Here is a 13,196-nt window from a genome sequence, read left to right as displayed (position 1 = left end):
TTCACACATGTGCAGAGACCTGTGTCCAGAATAATGAGAGGAGCAAACAACTGGGAAACGTTTGCAAAGTTTTATTAACTGTTATTGACTGATACAGGGGAATCAGATGAGGGGAGTGCAAGAAGATGGGAGATGCTTATAGTGTTACTTGGTGTTTGTGTGGGTGTGTGTGTGGTGTGTAAATGCAGAGGAAAATATCTGAAATTAAACACTCAGAACTACCCTTAGTAGTCACATCTGGGGAGAGAGGAGGATAGTGCTGTTCTATGCAGAGAATACCTGACTGTGCTTGTTTTCTAAGGTAGGTGCATGGATACACAGAACGACATACGCGATAAGTATGTCTTGCTCATCAATGAAAATGCTAATATCTAACAGAATGGCACACTGCAAGAAAATACAACGGAAACGCTAACATCGAACTTTTGCCACACTAAAAAAAATGATGCTCAACTTTTCACTGTTGTGAACACTTGCTTTCACTTGCTATACACCTGATGGCAAGGGGTCCACAGCCATGCCCATGTTCGTGAAAGGTCACCAAGGTCTGCTTCTCATCACGGGCATGTGTTATATCCCTGAAGCTGAGGCAAGAAGAGAGAAGGAAAGTAAGTGGCAGTGAGTTCCCACCGCGTGACAACTCAATCTCAAGTCCTCCTGATATGCAGACCCTGCACACTCTGATTCTGCCCTACCTCAGGACCTGCACACGACTTCCACGGTTCCTTGAAGTGAACCATCTGCTCATGCCACAGTGACTTCCTTGTCTACGTTATCAATTCCTAAGCTAGAAGAAGATGTGTCCCGCATATCAGGGCTGACCTGGGGTTTGGGAACCCACAGCATCCTGGTTAGGGAGCATCGCTGGATATACAGGGTAGGGAGTAGAAAGAGCATGGTAAATCGGCCGGGCACAGAGGCTCACGCCTGTAAACCCAGCACTTTGGGAGACCAAGGCAGGTGGATCACGAGGTCAGGAGTTCGAGACCAGCCTGACCAACATGGTGAAAGTTCATCTCTACTAAATATACAAAAATTAGCTGCGTTTGGGGGTGCACACATGTAATCCCACCTACTCAGGTTGCTGAGGCAAGAAAATCACTTGAACCCCAGATATGGAAGTTGCAGTGAGGCAAAATCGCCCCACCACATCCAGCCTGGGCAACAGAGCAAGAATAATCCCTCCAAAAAAAAAAAAAAAAAAGAAAAAAGAAAGAAAGAGAAAGGGGAGTTTCATCATTCAGCTTCAATGCTGTATCCTAGAAAAGGGAATGATTTGGGGAACAAGTGACAAGATGGGATACTGGTACCATAACAGAAGAGCACATCTGCAGGGATGTGAGGGATGAGCCGAAGGTTCACTTACGGAGTTACTCGTCATCTTCCTCAGCGTCGCTGATCTCTTCGTAAATCACCAGCTGCTTTCTCTCACGCAGTCTGTGGGTCCAGGCATGTTTCCCCCTTTTGGGTCCTATGATGGAGAAGAGTTGGAAAGTGAGGGTTGGGTAAGTTAGACAGTGTTAGGCTCTGTTTACTCAAAAAAAGGAGATGCCTCCTTCCTCCCAAGTGCCCATGGGCCTTCTTTATCCAGTTTTTCACATCCTCTGGCTTAGAGAGGCTGAGATCTTAGACCCACACCAGTACACTGCAAATGCCAGTTAAAGTTTTAGCTTCTGGCTCCTTCCCTTGTTAGGTTTAGATTTCCAACCTCTTCACTTACGGGAACATTCACCCATACCTAGCTTCCATGCTGCACATATTTGTTAAGGGCTTGCAGTCATACCTTGTTTTATGGCACCTCATTTTTATACCGCTTCGCAGATACTGCAATTTTTTTTTGAAACTCTCACCAATTTTACACTTTTCCATTATTATTATATCTGTTATGGTGATCTGTTATCAGTGAGCTTTGATATTATGATTGCAATTGTTTTGTTGTTCTTTGGTGTTTTAAAATAATTTTTGTTTTTTAGTTTTGTGGGTACACAGTAAGTATATATTCTTATGGGGTACATGAGATGCTTTGATACAGGCATGCCATGGGTAATAATCACATCATGGAAAATAGGATCTCCATCCCCTCAACCATTTATCCTTCTGTTACAAACAATCTATTTACACTCTTTTAGTTTTTTAAAATGTACAATTAAGTTATTATGACTATAGACACCCCTTTGTGAGTAATTATTTTGGGGGTACCAGGAACTGCACCCATAGACGATGACAAAGTTAATCGACCAATGTTGTGTGTGTTCTGACTGCTCCACCAATGAGCTGTTCCCTGTCTCTCCTCCTTTTTTTGGGCCTCCCTATTTCCTGAGACACAGCAACACTGAAATTATGACAGTTAAGAATCCTACAATGGCCACTAAGTGTTCAAATGAAAGGAAGAGTCACGTGTCTCTCGCTTTAAATCACAAGCTAGAAATGGCTAAACCTAGTGAGGAAGGCATGCTGAAAGCCAAGAGAGGCTGAAAGCTTGGCCTCTTCCACCGAACAGTCAAGCTGTGAATGCAAAGGAAAAGTTCTTGAAGGAAATAATAATACTAATACTCCAGTGAACACACAAATAAGAATGCAAAGCAGCCTTACTGCTGAAATAGAGAAAGATTGTGTGGTGAGGATAGAACATGAAACCAGTCACAACATTCCCTTAAGCCAAAGTCTAATTCAGAGCAAGACCTGAACTCTCTTCAAGTCCATGAAAGCTGAGAGAAGTGAAGAAGCTGCAGGAGAAACGTGTGAAGCTAGTAGAGGTTGGTTCGTGAGGTTTAAGGAAAGAAGCCGTCTCCACAGCATAAAAATGCAAGGTGAAGCAGCAAACCCTGAGGGAGAAGCTGCAGCAAGTTATCCGGAAGATCTAGCTAAGATCACTGATGAAGGTGGCTCCACTAAACAACTGATTTTCAATGTAGATAAAATAGCTTTCTATTGGAAGGAGATGCCATCTAGGACTTTCATAGCTAGAGAGGACTGACTCCAACTTTGAGGAAGTTCTACTATGGGTAAAATGCTAACCAATAGCATCACATGCTACAGAGAAATCTTTCATGAAAGGGAGACCTAATCTATGCGGCAAATGTCATAGTTGTGTCCTTTTAAGAAACTTCCACAGCCACTCCAGCCTTCAGCAACCACCACCTTGATCAGCCAGCAGCCATCAACACCGAGGCAAGACCCTCCACCAGCAAAAAGAGTGTGACTCACTGAAGGCTCAGAAGATTGTTAGCATTTTTTATCAATGAATTATTTTAAAATTAAGGTATGTACATTTTTAGACATAATGCTATTGCACACTTAATGACTATAGTATAGTGTAAACATAAAGTTTTTATGCACTGCAAAACGACAACAACAAAAAAAATGTGTGACTCACTTTATTGCAGTGGCCTGCAATATATCTGAAGTACACATGTATTGGGTGTCAGGCATTGAGCTGCGTAAGATATGATCCCAGGTAATTACAGACAGAATTGCTTGAGCACCTTTCATGTCATCAGGCCTTCTAGATTTAATTTAATGCCTCCAAACAATTTATGAACTCTGACTCTTTATTTCCATCTTATGGACTAGGAATCTGGAATTGAGAAAATTTGGAAGACTTGACCCAAGTCATATGGGTTTTTTTATATGGATGACAACTCCAGTCTGTGTCTCTGGAAGTCATGTCTAACATCTCATCTGGAGTTGGGTGAGCTCCTCAGCCCAGCCTGGACCTAGGCTTGTCTGGGATCCATGCCACACACCCAGTCCCCACACCTGAACATAGCCAGGGAAGCCAGAGGGGTTGTTCCCGAATTGTTTCCTCTTACCAGATCTCTTGTTAATCTTCTCAGAGGTATTTGCTTTTCCCGGGGGGCACAGCTATTTCCCATCGTTTTGTGGGCCAGATGCTTCTGGCACTTCCTTCGAATCATTTTCTTCCTCTGCTGGCTTCTTGAGCATTATCTTTATAATGTGAAGGTCACAGATAAACAGTATCAGTGACATTTCTATAGTGCTTTAGAGCTTACAAAGCATCTTCACATGCGTTATCTTAGTCAGCGTTCTCAGCAATGCTGGGAGAGTTACCCTCGCCTAAAGTAGGAGAAACCTGGGACATGGGGAGAAAAAGGCAGTGAGGGCATTTTTTATATTCTCCCACTCTTACCAGTGTTTGCATCCATGGAGGGACAAAGGTTCTCTGGTCCTTTGGATTTGAGAGATACTCACCTTCAGGAAGATTCCCTGGAGCCTGCCGAAAGTCATCTGAGGACGTTCAACTGAAAGATAATACATCAGAATTTTTCTTTGTTGGTAAAGATTTCCAAACTCTAGAGAGACTTCTGTTGCATGAGTGCATTCTGCAGCAGAGGGTTATGAGTCCACTCACTGTTGAGGAGTTATTTGAGATTTGCTTCTGAATTATGTTTAGTCCTGGTTGATTCATTTATTGGTGGCATCAATTCAGAATTATCCATCTCATGGTGTATCAGATGGGGACTAAACCCCATCACAGTCTCATCTTATTTCATTACATATCTTTTACTTTTTCCCAAATAATTAAATTGATTGGTTGGGAATCTGAACTGTATTCACTCAAGATGTACAACAACTAAAAATCACTGTACACTTGAAATGGGTGAATCTTTTAGTATGTCCATTAAGCTGTTAAATGTGTGATGAACCATGGATGATTTAGTCCAGTGGCTCTGAAATATTTTCAGTATAAAGACACTCCTTTAATGTCAAAAACTTGGCAGATACTCAAGCACTGGATTTTCAGACCTCTTATAGTGATTGTGGGACACTGTAGAATCCGGCCTGTTTAGTTGGGGAATAATAGGTCTACTGAAGACAGTTTAGACATTCTGACCTTGCTTTACAATTGTGTTGTCAGAGCAGATGAGCTCACATATGTCCCCTTTATATTCCTGAAATGCTCAAATCTCTCTACCTAAGAACCTGCCTTTTTTTCACCCTATGTTATCTCTCGTCACTGACAAGTGGGAAAGTTCTCTGTGTGTTGGATAAGGGATCACTGTTTTAAAATCTCTTCCAAGCTCATCACGGAGATTCAGTGTTGTTTGAAAATGAGAAGGCTATTTGGTTTTGATAAAATACAGAGAAACAGCAATCTTTGTTATATAATGTGTTCATCATCCTCTCTGTTAAGATACTTATGCAATACCTACATGCTGTTAATGAAACATACTCTGGAAGTTTTTTGCGGATCTGTGATTTTAATATTTTCTTTCACTTGTAACATTTTCTTAACTGTCCTTTGATTCATTAGCAGTGCTTAGCAAGAACAACATGTCATTTAAAAAAGAAATATTTCAAACACACAGAAAAGTATGGGGAATAATATTGAGTCCAGTCAGATCTCAACATTACCCCACAGCTATGTTAGATCTGATTTGTTTATTGAGAATATTAGAAATATTACAGACAGGGAGGGAGTGGGAGCTCACGCCTTTAATCCCAGCACTTCGGGAGGCTGAGGCAGGTGGATCACCTGCGGTCAGGAAGGTTGAGACCAGCCTGCCCAACATGGTGAAACCCCGTCTCTACCAAAAATACAAAAATTAGCTGGGTATGGGAGCAGGCGCCTATAAGCCCAGCTACATGGGAGACTGAGCAAGAAGAATCGCTTGAATCTGGGAGGTGAAGGTTGCCTTGAGCTGAGATTGACCTATAGCACTGCAGACTGGGCGATAAGAGTAAAACTGTATCCAAAAAAAAAAAAAAAAAAAAAAAAAAAAAGAAAAGAAAAGAAAAAGATCTCTCCCAGGTAGCTGAGCTGAAAAGCAGTTGGGCTTCAGGAGACCCTTTCCAGCCCCTTCCCATCTACTCACCCTGATTCCCACGGTTATAGCCATTATCAGAATCATTCCCCTGGAAGTCTGCGGCCCGTTTATTATGCACGAAAGGTGGGAGGGTGACCTTGAAACCTAGAAAGAAGCAAAATGTTTATTCTTTAAGAGACAAGCTTAGGCCTGGCATGATGGCTCATGTTTGTAGTACCAGCACTTTGGGAGGCTGAGGATGCAGGAAAAGTTGAGGCCAGGAGCTCGAGACGAGTCTGGGCAACAGAGAGAGACCACCGTATCTACAAAATATAAAATAATATAAGTTGGGCATGGTGGCACGTGCCTGTAGCCTCAGCTACTCCAGAGGCTGGGCAGGAGGATTGCTTGAGGCCAGGAGTTCGAGGTTGCAGTGAGCTGTGATTGCACTACTACACTCTAGCCTAGGTGACAGAGTGAGACTCTGACTCAAAAAAAAAAAAAAAAAAAAAAAAAAAAATAGAGAGAGAGACAAGCCGAGGGAAGGAAGGTGCGGTTGGTGGCAGGGTGCCGAGATGCCACAGAGACAGTTGGGCTCATCAGGACAGACGCCTATGGGAGAGAAACGTGCAGGATCCAGGTATAAACTCCACTGTGGCTAGTCCCTGCTCTTAGCCCTGACAGGACACAGAAGAGCAGAACACTCAGAAGCTGCCTTGCGATTTTTCCCGGCACAAAAGGAAAATGTGGGGTACTTTCTGCAGCTAAGAAGTAGCCAGAGCAGGAAAAGGGATGCTCATGTGTCCCCAGACTTGTCTGTACCTAGAACTTTGTTACCTAGTTTAGTCATGGCCTCATACTTTCTCTTCATGTACACATAGATGATTTTCTCCGAGGCTTTCATCTTTTCCCACTCTTTCTTAGAGAATTATTTGGTAACATCATCAAAGGTCTAGGAAAAAAAAAAAAGAAATTTTGGCAGTGACTCAGCTAGGCATGTCTGCCATTCAGCTGGAGCTGCTTCTTGTGTGCTGGATCTGGGAAGTGGGGATGATAATCCGTCCTGGTTGATGTCATGGCTAACTGAGACAACATGGGGGATCTTCCCTAGCTTCTCCCCTGCCACACAGTAGAGCTTTAATGCTGCTGGCTGGCTCTCTTCCCACCTTCCTGAATGGAGTGAGAGTCACCAAATGTAGTGCACGGCCACAGACTTGTCTCCAGGGATGCTAGGTGATGACAGAGTGAGAGTGGGAGGCTCCCAAGGGTCCAGATCTCCCCCGAGACCCTGCTCCTTGTCTCCAGTATCTCTGTCCTCCCCTCCTCAGAAACCTAGTCACCCCACACTGTCCCCTGGTCCACTACTCTGCCCCCTCCAGGTCACCTCACCTTTCGTATCTTTTCTGGCATTTTAGAAGCAACCCTGGGTCTCCTTGCAAAGGCGTCATCTCCATTCATGGCACCGGGACCAGTCTAACCTGCAAGAGAAACTGCCTGAGTCTTTCCAGCCGTAGGACCTTTGGTCCTGTGGAGGGAGAAATCAGTGAAGGCCAGTCACACTCTGTCACCTGGAATCAGGTGCTGCATTTCTCCATCCGGGGCTCATCTGTCCCTGAGTAAGGACATGGGGAGAAGTCAGATGTAAACAGGGAGCCAGGGGTCTCTGGGAGAAGTATTGATTGGGGATGACAGGTTTCCTATGGGCAACGCAACCTTGAGTCTTTGGGAGAGGGTTGGCTACTGTTGTTAGTAGTTTCCCTGTGGCTAGGCTTACCCTGAAAGATGTACAGACCCTTGTTGGGGAGGCAGGGATGTGACTTTGTAATTTTATTCAGTGGGGGCATTCTGACACCCCCACTCAATAAATAAAGGAAGGGAAGTGAGTCCCAGAGATAACATGGTCTCCCTGGTGATGGATCTGATCAGGCAGTGGGATAGGGGGTTCTGTTCTGTTGAAGGGAAATGAGCATCGCTAATATGAACAGATTTAGAGGCTATTACTGGGTGATTTGTAAATTATCAGGAGGAAGAAGGCTAGAATTTCTGAGACTACAAGAGCCTGCCATCACTTAGAGAGAACGTGGGGTTTTTCAAGATGCAGCAATCAGCCAGGCACAGTGGCTCACGCCTGTAATCCCAGTAGTTTGACAGGCCAAGGCGTGCAGATTGCTTGAGCCCAGGAGGTCGAGACGAGCTTGGGAAACACAGCAAACCCCCTTGTCTACAAAAAATACAAAAAATTAGCTGGGAGTGGTGGCACAGGCCTGTGATATTGCAGCACTTTGGGAGGCCAAGGTGGGCGGATCACTTGAGCCCAGGAGGTAGGAAGTTGAAACCAGCTTGGTCAATATAGCAAAACCGTGTCTACTAAACAAACAAACAAACAAACAAACAAACAAAAATTAGCAGGGGCCAGGTGGTGAGCACCTGTAGTCTCAAGGCTGAAGCGAGAGGATTGCTTGAGCCCAGGAGGAATGATTTGAGTGAGCTTTATTTTTTTTTTCCTTTTGAGACAGGGTCTCACTCTGTTGCCCAGGTTGGGGTGCAGTGACCTGATCTTGGCTCACTGCAACCTCTGCCTCCCGGGTTCAAGCGATCCACCACCTGTGGCGTCCAAAAGTGCAGGGATTACCCGCGTGAGCCACCTCTCCCGCCCCAAATTTCTTAAGTTACTACAGAGTTCCTGGGGAAAATCCCATACCTGAAAATGTTGGAAACTGACAGGAAGGATTTGAGATGGCGGTCTGCCTCATATATACTCTTTATTAAAACTAGATAACAAATGCACCACTGGTGGAGGGGTGGGGGAGAGGTTCGAGGAGGGGTAGGAAGAATGGAAAGACAAAATCAGTGCATCCTTACTCTGATTTTGGAAGTATCGAAAAAGACAGAAAGTCAGAACATGCGTACTCTGAACTTAAAGTAGCTAATCCCAGGGGATGCTTTAGGTGGGAAAATCAGAGTCTCTGCCCTGGCTCCCCGCCTCCCGCCCCTTCCCGTTTGGGAAGGTTCTGTCCCTGGAGGCTGGACTGATAGACGCCACATCAGCTTCGCTTATTCTGCCTACTGTTCTGACTTCTGATTGGCCCAATGGAGTTCACTAACTGCCCTGCTTGGTCCATCATCCTTGGGCAGTGACATTGCAGAATGTTGTCGCCACCTCAGCCACATTTTGTCGTGGCGTTCATTCTTTAGTGGCTTCTACATGTTGCAACTGAAAAAACAGTCCAAGGCCCTCCAACCTCTGATTACATTTTTGAAAGGGAATCTAAGTATGGTGTGCACAATTACCATCCTTTACCTGGAGCCCTGGAGACAGGAAAATGTATTTACTTATGGGATGTGATTGTGGTGTTGGTTACATCTGCCTTGTCCAATCCTCCCGCCTCGATCCCCAAACTACATCCATGCACCACCCCGCTCCAACTAGTTTTTTTTTTTTTTTTTTTTTTTTTTTTTTTTTTTTTTTTTTTTTTTTTTTAGTAGAGCCTTCTTTGCTATGTTGGCCAGGCTGGTCTAGACCTCCTGTGCCCAAGCGATCCTCCCACCTCAGCCTCAGGACTACAGGCATGCACCGCCCTGCCCAGATTTTTTTTTTTAATTAAATTATTTATTTATTTATTTATTTAGTGGAAACTGGGTTTCACTATGTTAGCCAGGCTGGCCTTAACCTCTTAGGCTCAAGCAATCCTCCCGCCTTGGCCTCGGGACTACAGGCTCACACCACCCCGCTCCCACTGAAATTTTAAGTTTTCTAGTAGAGACAGTTTCGTTATGTTGTCAAGGCTGGTCTCGACCTCCTGGGCTCAAGCCATCCTCTTGCCTTGCTCTCTGGACTATAGGCCTGCACCACCCTGCCTATTGCTATGTTTCCCAGGCTGGTCTCAACCTCCTGGGCTCACTCAATGATTTGAACCCGGGAAGCAGAGTTTGCACTGAGCTGAGATCACACCACTGCACTCCAATCTGGGTGACAGAGCCAGACTGTCTCAAAAAAAAAAAAAAAAAAAGAAAAAAGAGAAAGGAAAGAAAGAAAAAAAAGAAAAGAAGAAAGATGGAAAGAAGAAAGGGAGGGAGGGAAGAAAGAAAGAAAGAAAAAAGAACCAAAGAAAGAGAGAAGGTAGGAAGGGAAAGAAGGAAGGAAGGAAAGAAAGAAAAAGAAAGAAAGAAAAAAGGAAAGAAAGAAAGAGAAAAAACTAGCTGAATCTCTGTAAGAACAGTAAGCTTTGTGGCATTTTAACTTACACTCATCCCAGCTCATGCTCCCATCTTGGTTCCGTTCATTGCTGATGAAATACAGACAGGATTGGCCAGAACTGGTAGATGGCTGGTTGTTGATTATGAAAATGTCAGACCTGATACAGTCCTCCTTGGAAAGGCCCTTTCTGGGGGCTGATAATCTGTGTCTGCCATGCTGAGGAACAATGACATAATGCTGACCATTAAGGCAGGGGAACATGGGTCCACATACTGTGGCAATCCACTAGGCTGCGAAGTGGCCATTTCAGCCCTTGAGGTTTTAGAAGAAGAAAACCTTGCTGAAAATACAGAAAAAATGGGTATTATCTTGAGAAATGAACCCATGAAGTTACCTTCTGATGTTGTAACTGCCATCAGAGGAAAATATTTATTTATTTATTTATTTATTTATTTATTTATTTATTTAGAGTCAGAGGTTCACTCTGGTTGCCCAGGCTGGAGTGCAATGGTGCGATCTTGGCTCACCACAACCTCCATCTCTTCGGTTCAAGCAATTCTCCTGCCTCAGCCTCATGAGCAGCTGGGTTTACGGGCACGAGCCAGTATTCCTGGCTATTTTTGTACTTTTAGTAGAGATGGGGTTTCACCATGTTAGCCAGGCTGGTCTTGAACTCCTGACCTCAGGCTATCCACCCGCCTAGGCTTCCCAAAGTTTTGGGATTACAGGTGTGAGCCACCATGTCCGGTGAGGAAAAGAATTATTAGTCTCTAATGTTATTAAAGGAACCAAAGATTGTGCTGCTTGGAAGGTGTGTGTAAGACTTCGAGATAATGGACTTCTGGCCAAGCCCACCCATGGTGACATCATCAGGTTTCTCCTCCACTGGTGGTCAAGGAGGATGAGAGTCGAGAATCCATAGAAATCATTAACAAGACCATCTTGTCTTTCTGAGGGTAGCAGCTATTTTCAGTGGACGCTGGGAGCCAGCTGGAGACAGGTGGTCCTGTAAAAGCTTGGCTCTTAATGAGGGCATATTCCACTTCCATGTGTCTTCAAAACCTTTTTGTGGAATATATGTTTTTTTTCAGTTGATACATAATAGAACAATGTTTATGAAGCTGCTGTTTGCTTTGCAATGTAAGAAAGGGAAAGTAATGGCATACTTTCTAAGGTGAAACGCACCTACGTATACAGGCAGCCTTTAAATCATGTCCTTTAGTATACTTTATATATGTTTTTATAATTTCTTTGCTGGTATATATGTTTTGTATTTGAAAAAGTTATCTCTGGGGTATTAAATAAAAGGCTTCACCTTGTAAAGTCAAATCACTGTTAGCATTGAATTTCAGGAAGGATGAATGGTTAGTCATATGTAAAACACCAATATTAAGTAAACTTCATATTGGGCCAATGCCAGAATGTATTCTATGGATGTCATTACTTTGAATTAAGAATTAGTGTTTAAAATTCCTAAATTGTTTTGAGTGTTTGATTGTAATTTGTGAAAAAAATGTTTATTTTAAATATTTCTTTAAATTTAAAATAAAGCATGTATTTCAGAAGAAAAAAGATACAGAACATGGCAAGGTGCGGTGGTTCACGCCTGTAATCTCAGCACATTGGTAGGCCAAGGTAGGCAGATCACTTGAGGTCAGGAGTTTGAGACCAGCCTGGCCAACATGGTGAAACCCTATCTCTACTAAATATACAAAAATTAGCCAGGCGTGGTGGCACATGCCTGTAGTCCCAGCTACACAGGAGTCTGAGACAGGTGAATGGCTCAAACCTGGGAGGCAGAGGTTGCAGTGAGCTGAGATCCTGCCGTTGCACTCCAGCCTGGGTGACAAAGTGAGACACCATCTTGGAATGAAAAAAAAAAAAAAAAAAAGGTACAGACATTTCCGTCACCACAATGCTATCCCTTGTGCTACTTGTTTTTAGTAATACCGACTCTCCTCCCATCCACCATCCCTAACCCGTGGCAACCACTAATCTGTTTTTCATTTCTACAATTTTATCTTTTCTAGAATGCTGTACAAATGAAATCTCATAGTACATAACATTTTAGAGGCTTATTTCACTCAGCATAATTCCCTAGAGATTCATCCAAGATATTAATATATTTGTGTATCAATAGTTCATATTTTTGTTGCTGTTGTTGAGACAGAGTCTCACTATGTCGCCCAGGCTGGAGTGCAGTGGTGCGATCTTGCCTCACTGCAACCTCTGCCTCCCGGATTCAAGCGATTCAGGTGCCTCAGCCTCCTGAGTAGCTGGGACTACAGGTGCACACCACCAGGCCCAGCTAATTTTTGTATTATTAGTAGAGATGGGGTTTCACCATGTTGGCTATGCTGGTCTTGAACTCCTGACCTCATGATCTGCCTGTCTTGGCCTCCCAAAGTACTGGGATTACAGGCGTGAGCCACCGTGCATGACCAATATTTCATTTTTATTACTGAGTAGTATTCCATGGGATGGATGTACCACAGCTTGACCATTCACTTATTGTAGGACATATGGATTATTTCCAGCTATTGGCTATTACAAGTAAAGCTACTATGAATAATTATGTACAAATTTCTGGATGGGGATAAATTTTAACTTCTCTGAAGTGTAATTGTTGAATTGTAAGGTCATTGCATGTTTAGTTGTATAAGAAACTACCAAACTGCTTTCCAGAGTGGCTGTAAGATTTTACCTTCCCAGCCGCATTTTACAAAATGTCCAGTTTCTCTGCATCCTTGTCACTATTTGGTGTTGTCAGTACATCTTTTATTTGAGCTGTTGTAATAAGGGTGTAGTGATACCTCATCATGGTCTTAATTTGCATCTAGTGAAGCAAATGAATGTTGAACATCTTTTCATATACTTCTTTGCTTATTTCCTCTTCAGTGAAATGTATGTTCATATCTTTTCATAATTTTCTAATTGGATTATTTGTTTGTTTGCTTTCATCCATGTTTTGTTTTGTTTTTGAAACAGAGTCTCGCTGTGTTACCCAGGCTGGAATGCAGTGGCATGATCTTGGCTCATTCCAACCTCTGCTTCCCAGGTTCAAGCGATTCTCATGCCTCAGCCTCCCGCATAGCTGGGATTACAGGCGCGACCCATCATGCCTGTTTAATTTTTGTGTTTTCAGTAGAGATGGGTTTTGCCATGTTGCCTGGGCTGGTCTCGAACTCCTGGCCTCAAGGGATCTACGCTTTGTCCACCTCGAACTCCAA

The 13,196-nt window shown here is 43.6% G+C and overlaps 2 pseudogenes; one reads left to right on the top strand and one right to left on the bottom strand.

Annotated features, from left to right (window-relative positions):
* Positions 1 to 1,370: 1,370 nt before the first annotated feature.
* Positions 1,371 to 7,226, bottom strand: LOC126945650 (protein SSX2-like; annotated as a pseudogene).
* Positions 7,227 to 8,601: 1,375 nt separating this feature from the next.
* Positions 8,602 to 10,920, top strand: LOC126945766 (ornithine aminotransferase, mitochondrial-like; annotated as a pseudogene).
* Positions 10,921 to 13,196: the final 2,276 nt, after the last annotated feature.

The sequence above is a fragment of the Macaca thibetana genome, chromosome X (genome assembly GCF_024542745.1).
Source record: "Macaca thibetana thibetana isolate TM-01 chromosome X, ASM2454274v1, whole genome shotgun sequence".
Lineage (NCBI taxonomy): Eukaryota > Metazoa > Chordata > Mammalia > Primates > Cercopithecidae > Macaca > Macaca thibetana.
Note: the sequence above shows the minus strand (reverse complement) of the source record. Positions and strands in the feature narration are given on the sequence as shown.